The sequence below is a fragment of the Rhinolophus sinicus genome, chromosome 16 (assembly GCF_057876585.1).
Source record: "Rhinolophus sinicus isolate RSI-liver-muscle chromosome 16, RSI-T2T, whole genome shotgun sequence".
Lineage (NCBI taxonomy): Eukaryota > Metazoa > Chordata > Mammalia > Chiroptera > Rhinolophidae > Rhinolophus > Rhinolophus sinicus.
This window is the reverse complement of record NC_142516.1, coordinates 140062448-140075397: the sequence shown is the minus strand read 5'-3', so window position 1 is coordinate 140075397 and position 12950 is coordinate 140062448.

The window sequence follows — 12950 nt, the reverse complement described above, 5'->3', positions numbered from 1 at the left end:
GAAATCCAATTTCCAGTACTCTTTATTGACTTCAGAGGATAGTTCAGAAGCCCCTGTGGGTGGATACATCTAACATTCTCAGGGTGACGAGGTGCTAAGTGCAGTGCTGGACCTCGGCTGCATAGCATCCGATGGTTCTCAGTGGGATTTCCAGGACCCCCATTGGGCCACCATGGGCAGGTGTGGGTCAGCACCTGTCCTGCCCTTATTGGCATTGGTGGTAGCCTCAGACTCCTCATTATACGAGTAAAGGGGTCCTGAGCTGGCCCTGACCAACTATTCCCTCCAAGGGAGAGGCTATTGCTGCAGACAGCAGATCCTCCTTATCTGACATGCCAATGAGCCCAAGTGCATCAGATCATTTCTGTGGCGCTATCATAGGGGGCTCGCTCTCTTCATCCCAAAGTGTATTTTGTGGTCTGAAGAAGGCAAATAGAATAATTTAGTCTTTGGATGGAAGCATTTAAACATTATGCCAGGATTGTCACAAAGGAGAAAGGAAGGCAGTCTGCTTCCCTGACAGTGACTCTGTCTGGCCATCCCACACTCAGCACACCCTCCTCTGGCAGCCATATGCATCGGAGCACCTAGAGTGTCAGGTGGTGACAGGAGAAGCACACACTCATCTATGTAAGCACTCATGAGCATGTGTGTGTTCTCTGTGAATTATAAATGGGTGTGCACTAAGGTAAGACAGGAATAGTCCATGGCAAAATCATGAGTTGAGAAGGATAATTTATGAATATTCAAAGGAGGGAGAAATACTATGCTTTACGATGGGCAAGAAAGGCTTTACGATGACATAAGGTTTGAACCATACCGTCTTGAAATTCATCTCCACTCTTTTGGAAACATCAATATAAACTGCCAGACATGCAGGCTATCTCAGCCCATCTCTCCCAGAGCAGCATGGGTCGGCTGCTCTGTGTGCTCTCTGCAGTGCAGCCAAGTAGCCTGATGGAGTAAGACCAAGGTCCACATCTTGCTTCTACCTCACTTGGCTGTGTGACTTTCAGTAAGACTTTTCATCTCTCTGGGCTTAAACATATTTTTAAATTTTAAATCATAAATCTCTCTGGATTCAGATGTTTTCCCAATCTTTAAATATGTCATGGCAGTATCTACCTCACAATATTGTTCAAAAAATTGGGAACGTTTATGTGAAGAGGCAGGCACAGAACTTGGCACTTGAGAAGCACCTGCAAAGTGGTAGCTATAATGTTCATATATTCACTCAACAAACATCCATGGAGTCTCCACCATGTACAGGTGCAGTGTCGAGACTAGAGGACGGCACAGTGAGCAATGACAGACGTGGTCTTGGCTTGGCAATATTTTCAGTCTAGTTGTAGATTATAGAGAAGTTAATGTGTAAATGCACATTAGTGTGGTCTTTTCTATTTTAGAAGGGGGGGGGGGGGCAAAGGATAGCCAAGGGAGAGCACAGAAGAAATCCCTCACCAGGATTTCGGGGATTATATATGTTTCCCAGATTGAAGTTCTATCTACGCTGAGCCCAGAAAGACAAATATCTGGGAGTCTAGAATTGACATAAGCTAGAGAAGTATGGGGTTGCCTTTTAGGCAGAAAGAATAACTTGTACAAAATCTAGGCACAAGAGAGTGCCATTTGGGTGGGGAGACACCAAAGAAATCCATCTGATGGGGGCAGCCTTGAGGGAGGGAAAAAGAGAACACTGGTGTGGGAATGACAGAATCTAGATTCTTGTCACAAGATCAGTCACTTCTCTTGAGCGAGTCAGAATTATTTATTTCTCAATTTTCAATCTTCTCACCATTAATTGTGCTTGTGTAGATGTGTATGTGTTCCTTTCTAGTTGCATTAATCAAACTAGACTGGGCTAAGCTATGAATAACAACTACTAAATCATAATGGCTGAACACAACAAGGTTTATAGTTCATAGTATGTGTCTTTGTAGGTTGTTGTGGGCTCAGCTCTGTAAAATTTGTGGAATAGGCTGGTGGAGGTTCTGCCACCTGAAACTTGTAGTCTCCTGTTTCCCAGACAGCAGAAAAGAGAGTAGAAGGCCCTGCACCTACAATTACACGGCTGCTTCACAGGACACTTCCAGTCACTGCCCATGAGCTGGAACTTGTCCCACAGCCTCGTGTTTGGGAAGTGTGGTCTTGTGTGCTGGAAGGAAAGAAGAGCCAGACACTTGTGAGCACAGCCATCTCTACCACAGTTCTGATGGGTACCGTCTCTACGATGCTACAGATTTAGCAAGATAATGGGAAGTTTATCGCTGATACCTGAGAAGTGCTGCTTTGTTCAGTTCACTGTGCATTTGTGCAACTTCTGCATGCAGGAACCCTGGCTCCTGAGGACCCAAAGAGAAATGAGACAGGGACACAAAATTGCGTAAGGGAAATAGAAGACATACCAGGGATCATCCTCAATACTTCACATGGATCATTATTCCCTCTTTATAGATGATGAAACTAAGGCATACAGAGGTAATTAATCTAAAATCACATGGCCAGTAAATAGCACAGTGAAATTCAGGGCCGGGATGTTGAGCTCTGCAGGCCACACTGGGCACATCCTCCTAAAGCTGTGTGATGCACTCAGCCACGGGGCAGGTTCAGACCCAGTATTCAATGAAGATTGCCAGTGACGTGCTTTTCTCCATGCTCTTCATTAGCTAAGCAAACAGTACTACATTGGGCCTACTGTGTGCAATTCACTGTGCTATGTGTTGGGGAGAGGGCGGGAAAATGAAGCATGTCACAGAGGTTCTGCCCGAGGAATCCTATAATAAAATTGGGTAGGAAACAGATGAAATAGTAATGGATGGTTACACTGATTAAGCTTTTATTTTATACCAGGTACCCAGGGTAGTATCCTGAGTTTGCACCTCTTCCTTTCTTTCCAGTGGAGACACTCTGGGTGAGGAAGATCAGGAGGGAGACAGAATGAGAATGAGCAATTCCTACGGCCACTGTTAGCCCAAAAATTCTTGAAGGAGCTAGGTTTGGTTCACGAAATGCCTCAAATTTCAGAGAATGACCAATAGACTCTTTAGTCAGCAGAATGACAACCAGAATCCCCAAAGTAACTCACAGAACTTCCATCCACAGATGGTTATTTATTGTCTAGATCCTTCCAATTAACTGCGGGTGAGGGGTGCCCTGGGGAAGCCTGTCTGTATTTTGAGTCTGATTGCCTAGACTTAAACAACCCCTCAATACATCACTGAATGTGCCCTGGCACTGAACACTGGGCTTAGTGTGGTGCCTGCCAACGTGACGGGCTAAGAGCGTTCCTGGAAGTACCTGGCTACAAAATTATTTGAAAAATTGGCGTAGGTATAAATGTTTTTAAGCTATTGTTCTTTGTAAATCTTTGGAACAGTTGTTATATATTTGCCTCAGGCCATACGGGTATGGTAGATGGGAAAAAGTTACTGTGAGATCCTGGTATAGCCCAAAAGGAGTATTGTCCAAGAGGAGAGGAAGGGGATCAACCAGCAAAAGATTGGGCTGAATATTGAAAAGAAAGAATACCAACTCCTTCATATTGAAACCACAATTAACTAATGAAAGAAAGGGATCCCATAAGCTTAAAATCCTTGGCACTCCCCTGGGTCCTCCCAGTCTTGGCCTAAGTGTCAGCACTGCCCTTCTCAAGGACTCCATGAGCATTCCTATGCTCTTGTTTGCTGCCATCATTTCTTCCACTGTAGGTCCTGACATCCATGTCCACAGATATCCATTCTCTCATTCTGCTTCCTTTTATGGTGACTTTGGGTAGCACAAGACCACATGGCTGAGCCTGCTAAGGACTCTCCAATCTCCTTTGGAGTCTAATGGTTGTGAGTCACTGAGTTCTAGGTGACGGGATGTGATGGGTGCCACCTCAAGTATAAGCCTTTCCAGAATTGGCATGAGCTCCCTAGCTTTTGTACCTCTCTAGCTTTTGAACCACTTTGGATGCACAGGTGGAAGATTTGTGTTGAGGATGGTGGAGCTGCTCTACCAATTCTGCACCACCTACATCTGGATTGATATTGAGCCCAATCAAAGGCCCATGGTTTGGACGCATTTGTGCAATCCCTCCCATCTTCTCAGCTTCATCTCAGATTCTAGCTACAGGGATGGCTGGTAGTGCAGGGAGGCTGCAGCTTGCTTCATGCTGATAGCACCTCAACTTAAATGCATGCCACTCCTCTCTTGGTTTTCCCTGGGCTTTTCTGATACCGAAAATACAAGGAAATGTGCTTTCAGCACTCATGTGTATGCTACCTGGAAGTACAGGGGACTTAGCATACCACATGGCAACTCTCAAACAATGGAAGTGAGGGATAGATAGACACGGGTGTCTCCTTTTTATACCACAACGTAGGTGGCAGTATATTATGTGGGCTAATAATCCTACTTGACTTGTGTCCTTACGGAAGAGGAAAAGAGACACAGAGACAGACACAGGGGGAAGATGATGTGAAAAACACAGAGAAAAGAGACACAGAGACAGACACATGCAGGGGGAAGACGATGGGAGAAACCATGTGACGATGGAAGCTGAGGTTGGAATGATGTGTCTACAAGCCAAGAACACCAAGGAAAGGTAGCAACACCAGAAGCTCAGTGAAAGTCACAGAACAGATTCTTCTCCAGAGCCTTCAGACAGTGCATGGCCCTCCTGATACCTTGATTTCAGACTTCTGCTCTACAGAACTAAAAGAATTAATTTTTGCCACATTAAACCATTAGTTTATGGTACTTTGGTAGGGGTGTCCTAGGAAACTAATACAATTAGCCTAAAACATTTTGTAGTGCCACATAATTAAGAAGCAATAAAAAACTATTAGGCATATTTCAAAAGAACTATGGAGCCAGCTTGACAAATTTCCCACTGGCCAAAAGGGTGAAATTTGAATTTCAATTAGGGTAGAAATGGCAAGGATTGACATATATCATACACGCTTAAATCCTTGTAATTATGATGATATTTTTTAAAAAACAAATTGGTCAGATTTTGAGGGGGATGAGTAATGAGTCCATTACCTGCAAACCTCAGTAAATAAAAGAAAAGAATGAAGCACTTATTACACTTATCCTATACCAACTGTATGCATCTAACTAAAGATTATATGAGTGGAAAGGTCTTCTTACAGATTTATGCCAGCTAACAAATGAAAACAGAATGATAGAATTAGAATACGGCTATTTTCCAATCTCCAATGACTCTAAGGATAGAAGCATTGAGCACCAATGGCTATTGCTGTTGAAAAGGAGCAAAAACCAGACATGAAGTGGCTCCTGATGATGGAGCCCAGTGCCACCAGTGGTCCTGCCAAAGGAATCAGACTCAAATCTGATCAAACCTCTGAATCCAGCTGCACACAGAGGACATAGGATAACTGCTGTGTGCAACCAGCAATTAGCAAGACCTAGTCTGTGGTAAACACTGCAGGACAAATGACCCACATTCTTCAACAGATAAACTGTAAGAAAAAGAAATAGCCCACATTTTTAAGAAAAAGAATGGGATCGGAGGAGAGATGTGTGGATTTAAGAATATATCAAGTTTAAGTACAACAATAAAAAATGCAAGAAAATGATTAGTATAAAAGTCAGGACAGTGGTGACTTTGGAGGGGCGAGAACCTACGATTGGGATAAGTACACATGCAGGGTTTCTGGGGAGGCTGACATGGTTCATTGTACTGACCTGCTAGTTGTTTTTATCTCATTGGCTTTGTCACAATTCACTAAGTTCTGCATATGTTCAGGGTGCCACGGTACCTGTGTTTTATAAGCTTGTCCCAGAAAAGGCTCCTGTTTTCTTCACATTGTTTTCAAGCTGGTAGCAACTCACTGCCCTTTCTTGAGAGCCCTCCTTGTCTTTTTTGATCATTTGAAAGACTTTACCTCTCTGTGCTGAACATGTCTTTATAGAGATAGACGCACACTTTTGTGTGGGGAGGGAAAATGGTCTATCAGGAGTACTGCAAATTGGTCATGAACTCTCACATGGAAAATTACTAGCTTGAGTACATCAAGATGATAGCAGTGCATGGATTCCTGTGCTGACTTGTCTATGCATTCATCAACCACTTGCTGCCAAGGAGTGGGAAAGAGAATATTCAGGACCTCTATGTAAGCAGAGGGGAATTCCTAGGGGATGCCAAGTGGATGGTAGAGAATTGACACACAGCAGTAATAAACCTGGCATTCATAGGGGCCTTCTGGGGGAGAAGTGAGTTTCTATAAACAGTACCCCAAAGCCTTGGGAATGAATAAGAAACAGGAGGCATACATGCCAGGACTCCTTTTCTTGTAACGGACACAACTTAAACTAAAATCATTGTATTGGAATATTAAATTGAACTTCTCTAGTGCCTCAGAGATTTAAGACAATGGGGCAGGATGGTTCTCATCGCTAATGGGAAAAAATATATATAGGACTTGCAAAAAGTCATTTCTGAGATCCTTTGCCTCTTATCCATGGCCAGCCAATGTAAAAGGAGACGAGGATTCAAGGAGACTGATTATTGAGCTCATTTTCCTTGAAGGGAGTTGTTAATCTAGTTTGAATTTTATGTCATTTGTGCTCCCCAGTCAACTGATGGATACCCATGAACATCTTTGAGCAACAAGGATGTACTGTCAAGAGGAAGAGACTTCCTGACATGTAAAATCTCACAAGACCTGCATTGGACCAAGAAACGTGCAGCCAGGAGTTCCGAGAGGCTGAAAGGACCCCCTGGAATTGGTGGGCAGATTGGAACACAGATTGTTGACTGACTGTTACCTGGAGAAGCAGGGAGGCAGGAAGGCTGGAGTAGCCCACAGTGACAGGACCAAAAAGACAGGGTAGCTGTGGGAGAAATATGCTCTTTCCAAATTTGGGGACTCGGGGGGCGGGGCAAGGCTACAAAGTTTTTGCGTTGACTAGCTGGATACCAGGAAAAGTAGCTGAGCTGGAACCCCACTCAAAGACATCTCCCAAGAGGGCTGCAGGGAAAAGAAAATGCCAGGGAGCAGTCCTCAGCTAAGGGTGGGGCTTCTGACACTAGAACACAGAAACACTCAGAGAGTCAACATTTGCAAACAGAAGGAGTAAACAGCCAGATTATGAAATATGTTCAAGTGGGACTTTCTCCCTTCTCTTCTAGAGAAGCCAGAGAAGTGAGGGAAGAGCCAGAACACTAGTGGTGGAGGGACAAATGCCAGCCCTTTCCTCATTGATGGTCCCCGGGATTTCAGGGAATCCCTGAGCTGGGAGGCAGAGATCTTTGGACAGGAAGAAAGAGTAAAGTTTTGTTTAGATTGGCATGGGATTTTAAATATCTGAGAATGTGATTGTTCCAAAACCCAAGAGTGACTAGAAAAGTTAATGGGACTGGTTTAAGGTACCTTTAGGAGGAAAGAGCAGGGGAAAGGTGTAGAAGGTGTTTGAAGTCAGCTGTGCCGGTGATTGCACGAGTTTAATCAGAAGACAAGACGTACTGAACTGCAGCTCTAAGCTCAGCAGTTGAATGGGCTGAATGTACATTTGGGTCTGGAGTTTAAATGGTGTAATGTAATCTGCTCTCTCCCCTTATTTCTGGCTTTTGTTTGTTTGTTTGTTTGTTGTTTTTCAATCTGTTTTATGCTTCCTTGTTGGCTTTATTGTCTCCATATGGTGGGAGAGATGGCTGTTGGCAACCTCCTCCTATTTCTTCATAGCTAGTGATCTAAGGGTAGAAAGCACCTCTTTCTCCCACTTGTCACAGAAGGACTCTGACTGAGCCTGCTTGGGAGTTGTCTCCATCCCCTGAACCCATCCCTGCAGAGGATAAATGGGATACCAGGATTTGCCAGACTCAGTCATGTCTCCTTTCTGTGGTTGGGGACAGGCAGTCCCAGAGTTAACCATCTAACCAGAGTCATCTAGAATGAATAAGGGAATGTTCTCCAGTGGAAAGAGAAGTGTGGGGTCAAGAAAATAACATTTGTCCACTGTTAGGAGCCCTGACAGTGAACTGGAGAGTCCGCCATAAACAGGAGTCCCACAGGAGGAGTCTGTGGGAGAGCCGCCCACAAAAGGCTTTTGATTCATTCAGGAAAGACTGAAGCACTTTTACATTTTAACATCTACTTTGCTCTCATCTTCGATGGAACAGACATGCAGTCCCCTCTCCCGTCTAGTATTTGTACCCTGGTGTCTGTAGCTGTGAGATGCTGTGTGGAGGAAAATGAAAGTACTGAGGCTATAGCAACATTCTGTTAAATAGGTAAATCGCTCAAAGGAACAGTGTATTGAAGGCCAAGAACAAACATGCTCGGCAGTGCTGGAAATTCCAGACCACACTAAAGTAGCTTATTGAAACACAAAATCGTGCATTAGATATGGCCGATGGTGCAGATTTTCCCACATATGACTGATATTTTTCTGTCAGTGTGTGACAACCAAGGGAATGCAAGGGAAGGCACTGTCCATAAATTATCACCAAGCAGCTGGCATACATTTTAATGCAAATGACTACATGAGAATAAAATTCCTTTTCACCGTACGCATACTCCTCCCAGCAATTGCCTAGTAACTGCATTTGCTTACGTTACTAAAAGACAGAAAAATAATTGTGGTGTTGTTTTTCCTTTTATGATGTAACAGTGGAAAAGGTAATAGGTTAAAATAGAAAATAGATATAATAATGTAGTTATTCTGTATTCTAATACTACTTGATTCTGAAAATGCGTCCTGTAAAGAAAACTGTTCTAAATCATCATTAATAGACACACGAATAGAACTGCATTTCAAAGTTGTTTCCAGCATGGGTTTGTTCATGGACATTTAAGTCAAGTAAGGTATAAATGTGGCAGCAACACAGCAACCAACAACATGAATTCTGTCTTGGCTTCTTCCATTTAGTAGCTACGTAATGGGCAGTGTACTTAGCCTAAGTATTTCCTCATCTAAAAATATGTGGGTATCTGGCTAAACGCTTGGTAAGGCTTCTTTCTGCTCTACAAAGTGATATTCTTCTCCAATGTTTAAACCCAGAGAACTAATCTTGTAAGCAATACAGCTTTTAGGTTTTATTATTTCAATTAGCCAAGACAGAATTGGACAGAATTATATATGAGGTACTATGCCAGGAATTAGAAAATAACAGGTAACTTTAGTGGGACCCAGAATTCATTGCTTCTCCCGCTTTACATGGTTTCTAACCCCTCCCTCAAGCCATTACTTCCCTCTGTACCCAACTTTAATTCCAAGGTCACCTTATTAATATCACTCCCTCAAACATACCCTCTGCTGCCTTTTCCCTCGCTCACCTGTAACATACCCACTTGTACTTATGTGCAATTCTCCACCACTGAGCAGCTGCACCAGACAGCTGAGTGCAGCAAGAGAAAATACAGGCCACAATGACTGGTCTTCAGTGAATTTTCACAAACACAAACATTGAGTGAGCCCAGGATGGCTGAACAGCTGTGCAACATTTCTGTGATCCTGGGCTCATTCCACTCCCCCACTCCTTCTCCTCTCCCCTTAAACCTCTATCACTTTTGGCTTCATCCTCACTCTCAGCTGATGTATGAGTTTCCCAGGGCTGCTGTGACAAATCCTCTACCCACTGGGGGGCAGGGGCACTTAGAACAACAGAAAATTACTCTCTCACAGTTCTGGAAGATTGAAGTCTGAAATCAAGGTGTCAGCAGGGCCCTGCTCCTTCTGAAGGCTCTAGGGGAGGATCCTTCCAGCCTTTTCCAGCTTCTGGTGGTGGCTGTGGATCTTTGGTATAAACACAAAACACTCCAATCTCTGCCTCTGTCTTCACATGGTATTTTCCTGCATGTCTCCCTGGCTTCTTGGAAGGTCATTAGTCATATTGGATTAGGGTCCACCCTAATGACTTCATCTTAATCTGGTCACATGTGCAAAAATGCTATTTCCAAATAAGGTCACATTCACTGGTACATACAAGGTCTGACAACTAAGTTCGCAAACTTGTTGCAACGATGTTGCTAATCTTTTTTTATATCAGAGGGATTATTCATTATGAATTTGTACCAACTGGACAAACAGTTAACCAACTGGACTATTTGGAAGTGCTGAAAAAGCTGTGTGAAAAAGTGAGATGACCTGAACTTTTTGCCAACAATTCATGGCTCTCGCATCACAACAATGCACCAGCTCACATGGCACTGTCTGTGAGGGAGTTTTTATATAACTGTATTGGAACACCCTCCCTACTCACCTGACCTGGCCCCCAATAACTTCTTTCTTTATCCAAAGATAAAGGAAATACTGAAAGGAAGACATTTTGGGGATATTCAGGACATCAAGGGTAATACGACGACATCTCTGATGGCCATTCCAGAAAAAGAGTTCCAAAATTGCTTTGAAGGGTGGTCTAGGTGCTGGCATCAGTGCATAGCTTCCCAAGGGGAGCACTTTGAAGGTGACCATAGTGATATTCAGCAATGAGGTATGTAGCGCTTTTCCCAGGATGAGTTTGCGAACTTAATTGTCCAACCTTGTATCTTTCAGGGACACGATTCAACTCTACAAGCAGATTTGTGCCTTTTTGTTTCCTCTGAATAGTTTGCTTTCTCTCAGATGACCATCTGGCTCCTTATTTCATTCAACAGAAAACAGCCAAGGGCTACAAGGACCTATTGCACCTGGAGCCATGTTTTCTCTTTTGCCTTCTATTCTAACTCTCTGCCCCTCACTGCTCCCGTATTTCAACAAACTTGGTGTCTTTGGACCCCAGGCACACTTCACTTGGGGCCATGCTTGGCCTTGCTGATCTTACCCTGACATCCTTTGGCCTTCCTTCTTCCGTAGGACTTTGCTGACATGTCACTTAAATTGATTCTCTTTACCATTTTCTACTTTATTTTTCATAACAGAAGTCACTTTGTAACTTGCAATATAATCTGTTTATTTATTGTTTCCCACTGTTAGAATGTCAGCGCCACATCTGTTGTGTTCACTGACACGCTAATTGTCTGGGAACTAGTAGGTCTTCAATAGCTGTTTAATTTATCAGTGCAGGCAAGAACTCCTTCCAAACATTTTTTTTAGAATCTGTCAAATATTTGGAGGACATACCCCTTTGAAAAAAATTTCTGGTTTATATTTTTGTTTAAAGGGAAGTAATGAGCCACCAGGTTTAGCAACTAAATACTTCAGTTAAAAAAATGAATGTAAAACTAATGTTGAGAGGCTAACCTGGAATATATAATTTTGGTCAAAAGTAAGATTTTATGAATACAATTTGTAGGAAAAATGTGAGGCTATTGAAAAGTTTAACCACTGCAGTGTACACCTGAAGCTGAAGCTGAATAATAATGAATGTCAACTATAATTTAATATATATATATGTAGAGTCACAGGATGTGGAGTACAGCATAAGGAATAGAGTCAGTGGAACTGTAACAGCTGTACGCGATGTCAGAGGGGTAGTAGATTGCGGGAGGGGGGTTATCACTTTGTGAGGGATGTAAATGTCTATTACATTGCTTTGTACACCTGAAACTAATAATAAAAAAAAGTACATATTTGCATTTTTGTAACTAGAAACAACACATAGGGTTGAGGGGTTTTTGTTGTAATTTCAATTACAGAAGTCAATATATCATGCTATTCTCTTGGTACTTAGTACATATGCATTGACTATTCATGCATGTTAAGGCACTTTCTTGAAGCACTTATTTAATTTTCAATCTAAGTATCATTGAGACAATATTTCTCTTAAAAGCATCATTAAGAACATTTCTGCACCTTGTTAAATTATATGAAGTGTTGGTAAATACTTGTTGGTCAAATTTCAAATAACAAATAGAACTTGGAAAAAGGACAACACTTGGCATCTGCAAAATTATATTATATAAAAATATTTCCAGAATAAGTAGATTCCTATATGGAAATTTTGTCTCTTATGGACTACCGAAGTCAATATTCAATTTAATAAATAAAAGATATGGTTAAGAAGTAATTAGGAATGACAATTTCTTTTAAATAACATTCCATATGTAAAAACCTTTCATAGCAGGATTTATATCAATACACTAAAATATATCAATTTAGAATGTTTTACTGTTGTTCATAGTGATGACAATGTGTGTATGGATATACTTTTCAGTCTAGAAAAACTATATGAATGCATATGTACAGAGTGCAATGTTAGGGAGGTATTGCTTGATTAGATAAAATGTCAACCTAAAATAACAATGAGATCAAATAGATGTACTGATTCGTTTGTACCTGCGGTTGTTGGGTCGTCCCCAACTCTTACCTCCTACCCCCACCCGACACTTGAATCCTGTAGTTAGAAGAGTCTTCCCGAATCACAGGTGGGATTAACCAAGTACAAAGCTGCTTAAGGAGTTTGATTAGAATGTAGGGACTAGAGCTGTATTTATGACACAAACATTATCAGAGGTAAGTTGGTCTCTGTTTGGTGTAAGTTTAAAAGTGTGTCTTATGTCTGCCCAATGTTTACCGTGGAAAATAAGGTTCTTCTAGCAGAGACATTTAAAATGATTTTAGAGGTGCTAAATTATGTAACAGTGAGTATCCTCACAGAAATGTTGGTGGACAATTTGGTCATATCTTAAAATCTAGGCAGGAAATTTCTCCTTGAATGTTAGGGCAGGTGGAAAGAGTCAGCCGTTTTTTACTTGGGAAAGCTCCTTAAATTTTGGCATTTACACCATTTGATAAATATTACAGTAGAGTCTACGTGTATGAAAAGAAGTTTAAAGTTAGCATTTTGTTTATTCATCTGAAGCCAGCTTTTCCAAAAATACATTGCTTTCTATAGTTCTTATCTGGGGCATTCTATAAGTCAGATGGAGTCAAAAGGAAAACACGTTATTAGCCAATGACAGGTTCACCTACACAGTTAATAAATTATTTACTTACATCGTGCATATATCTACCAACTACCATTGCACCTAACTGAGTAAATAAATTCTTGTGCAATA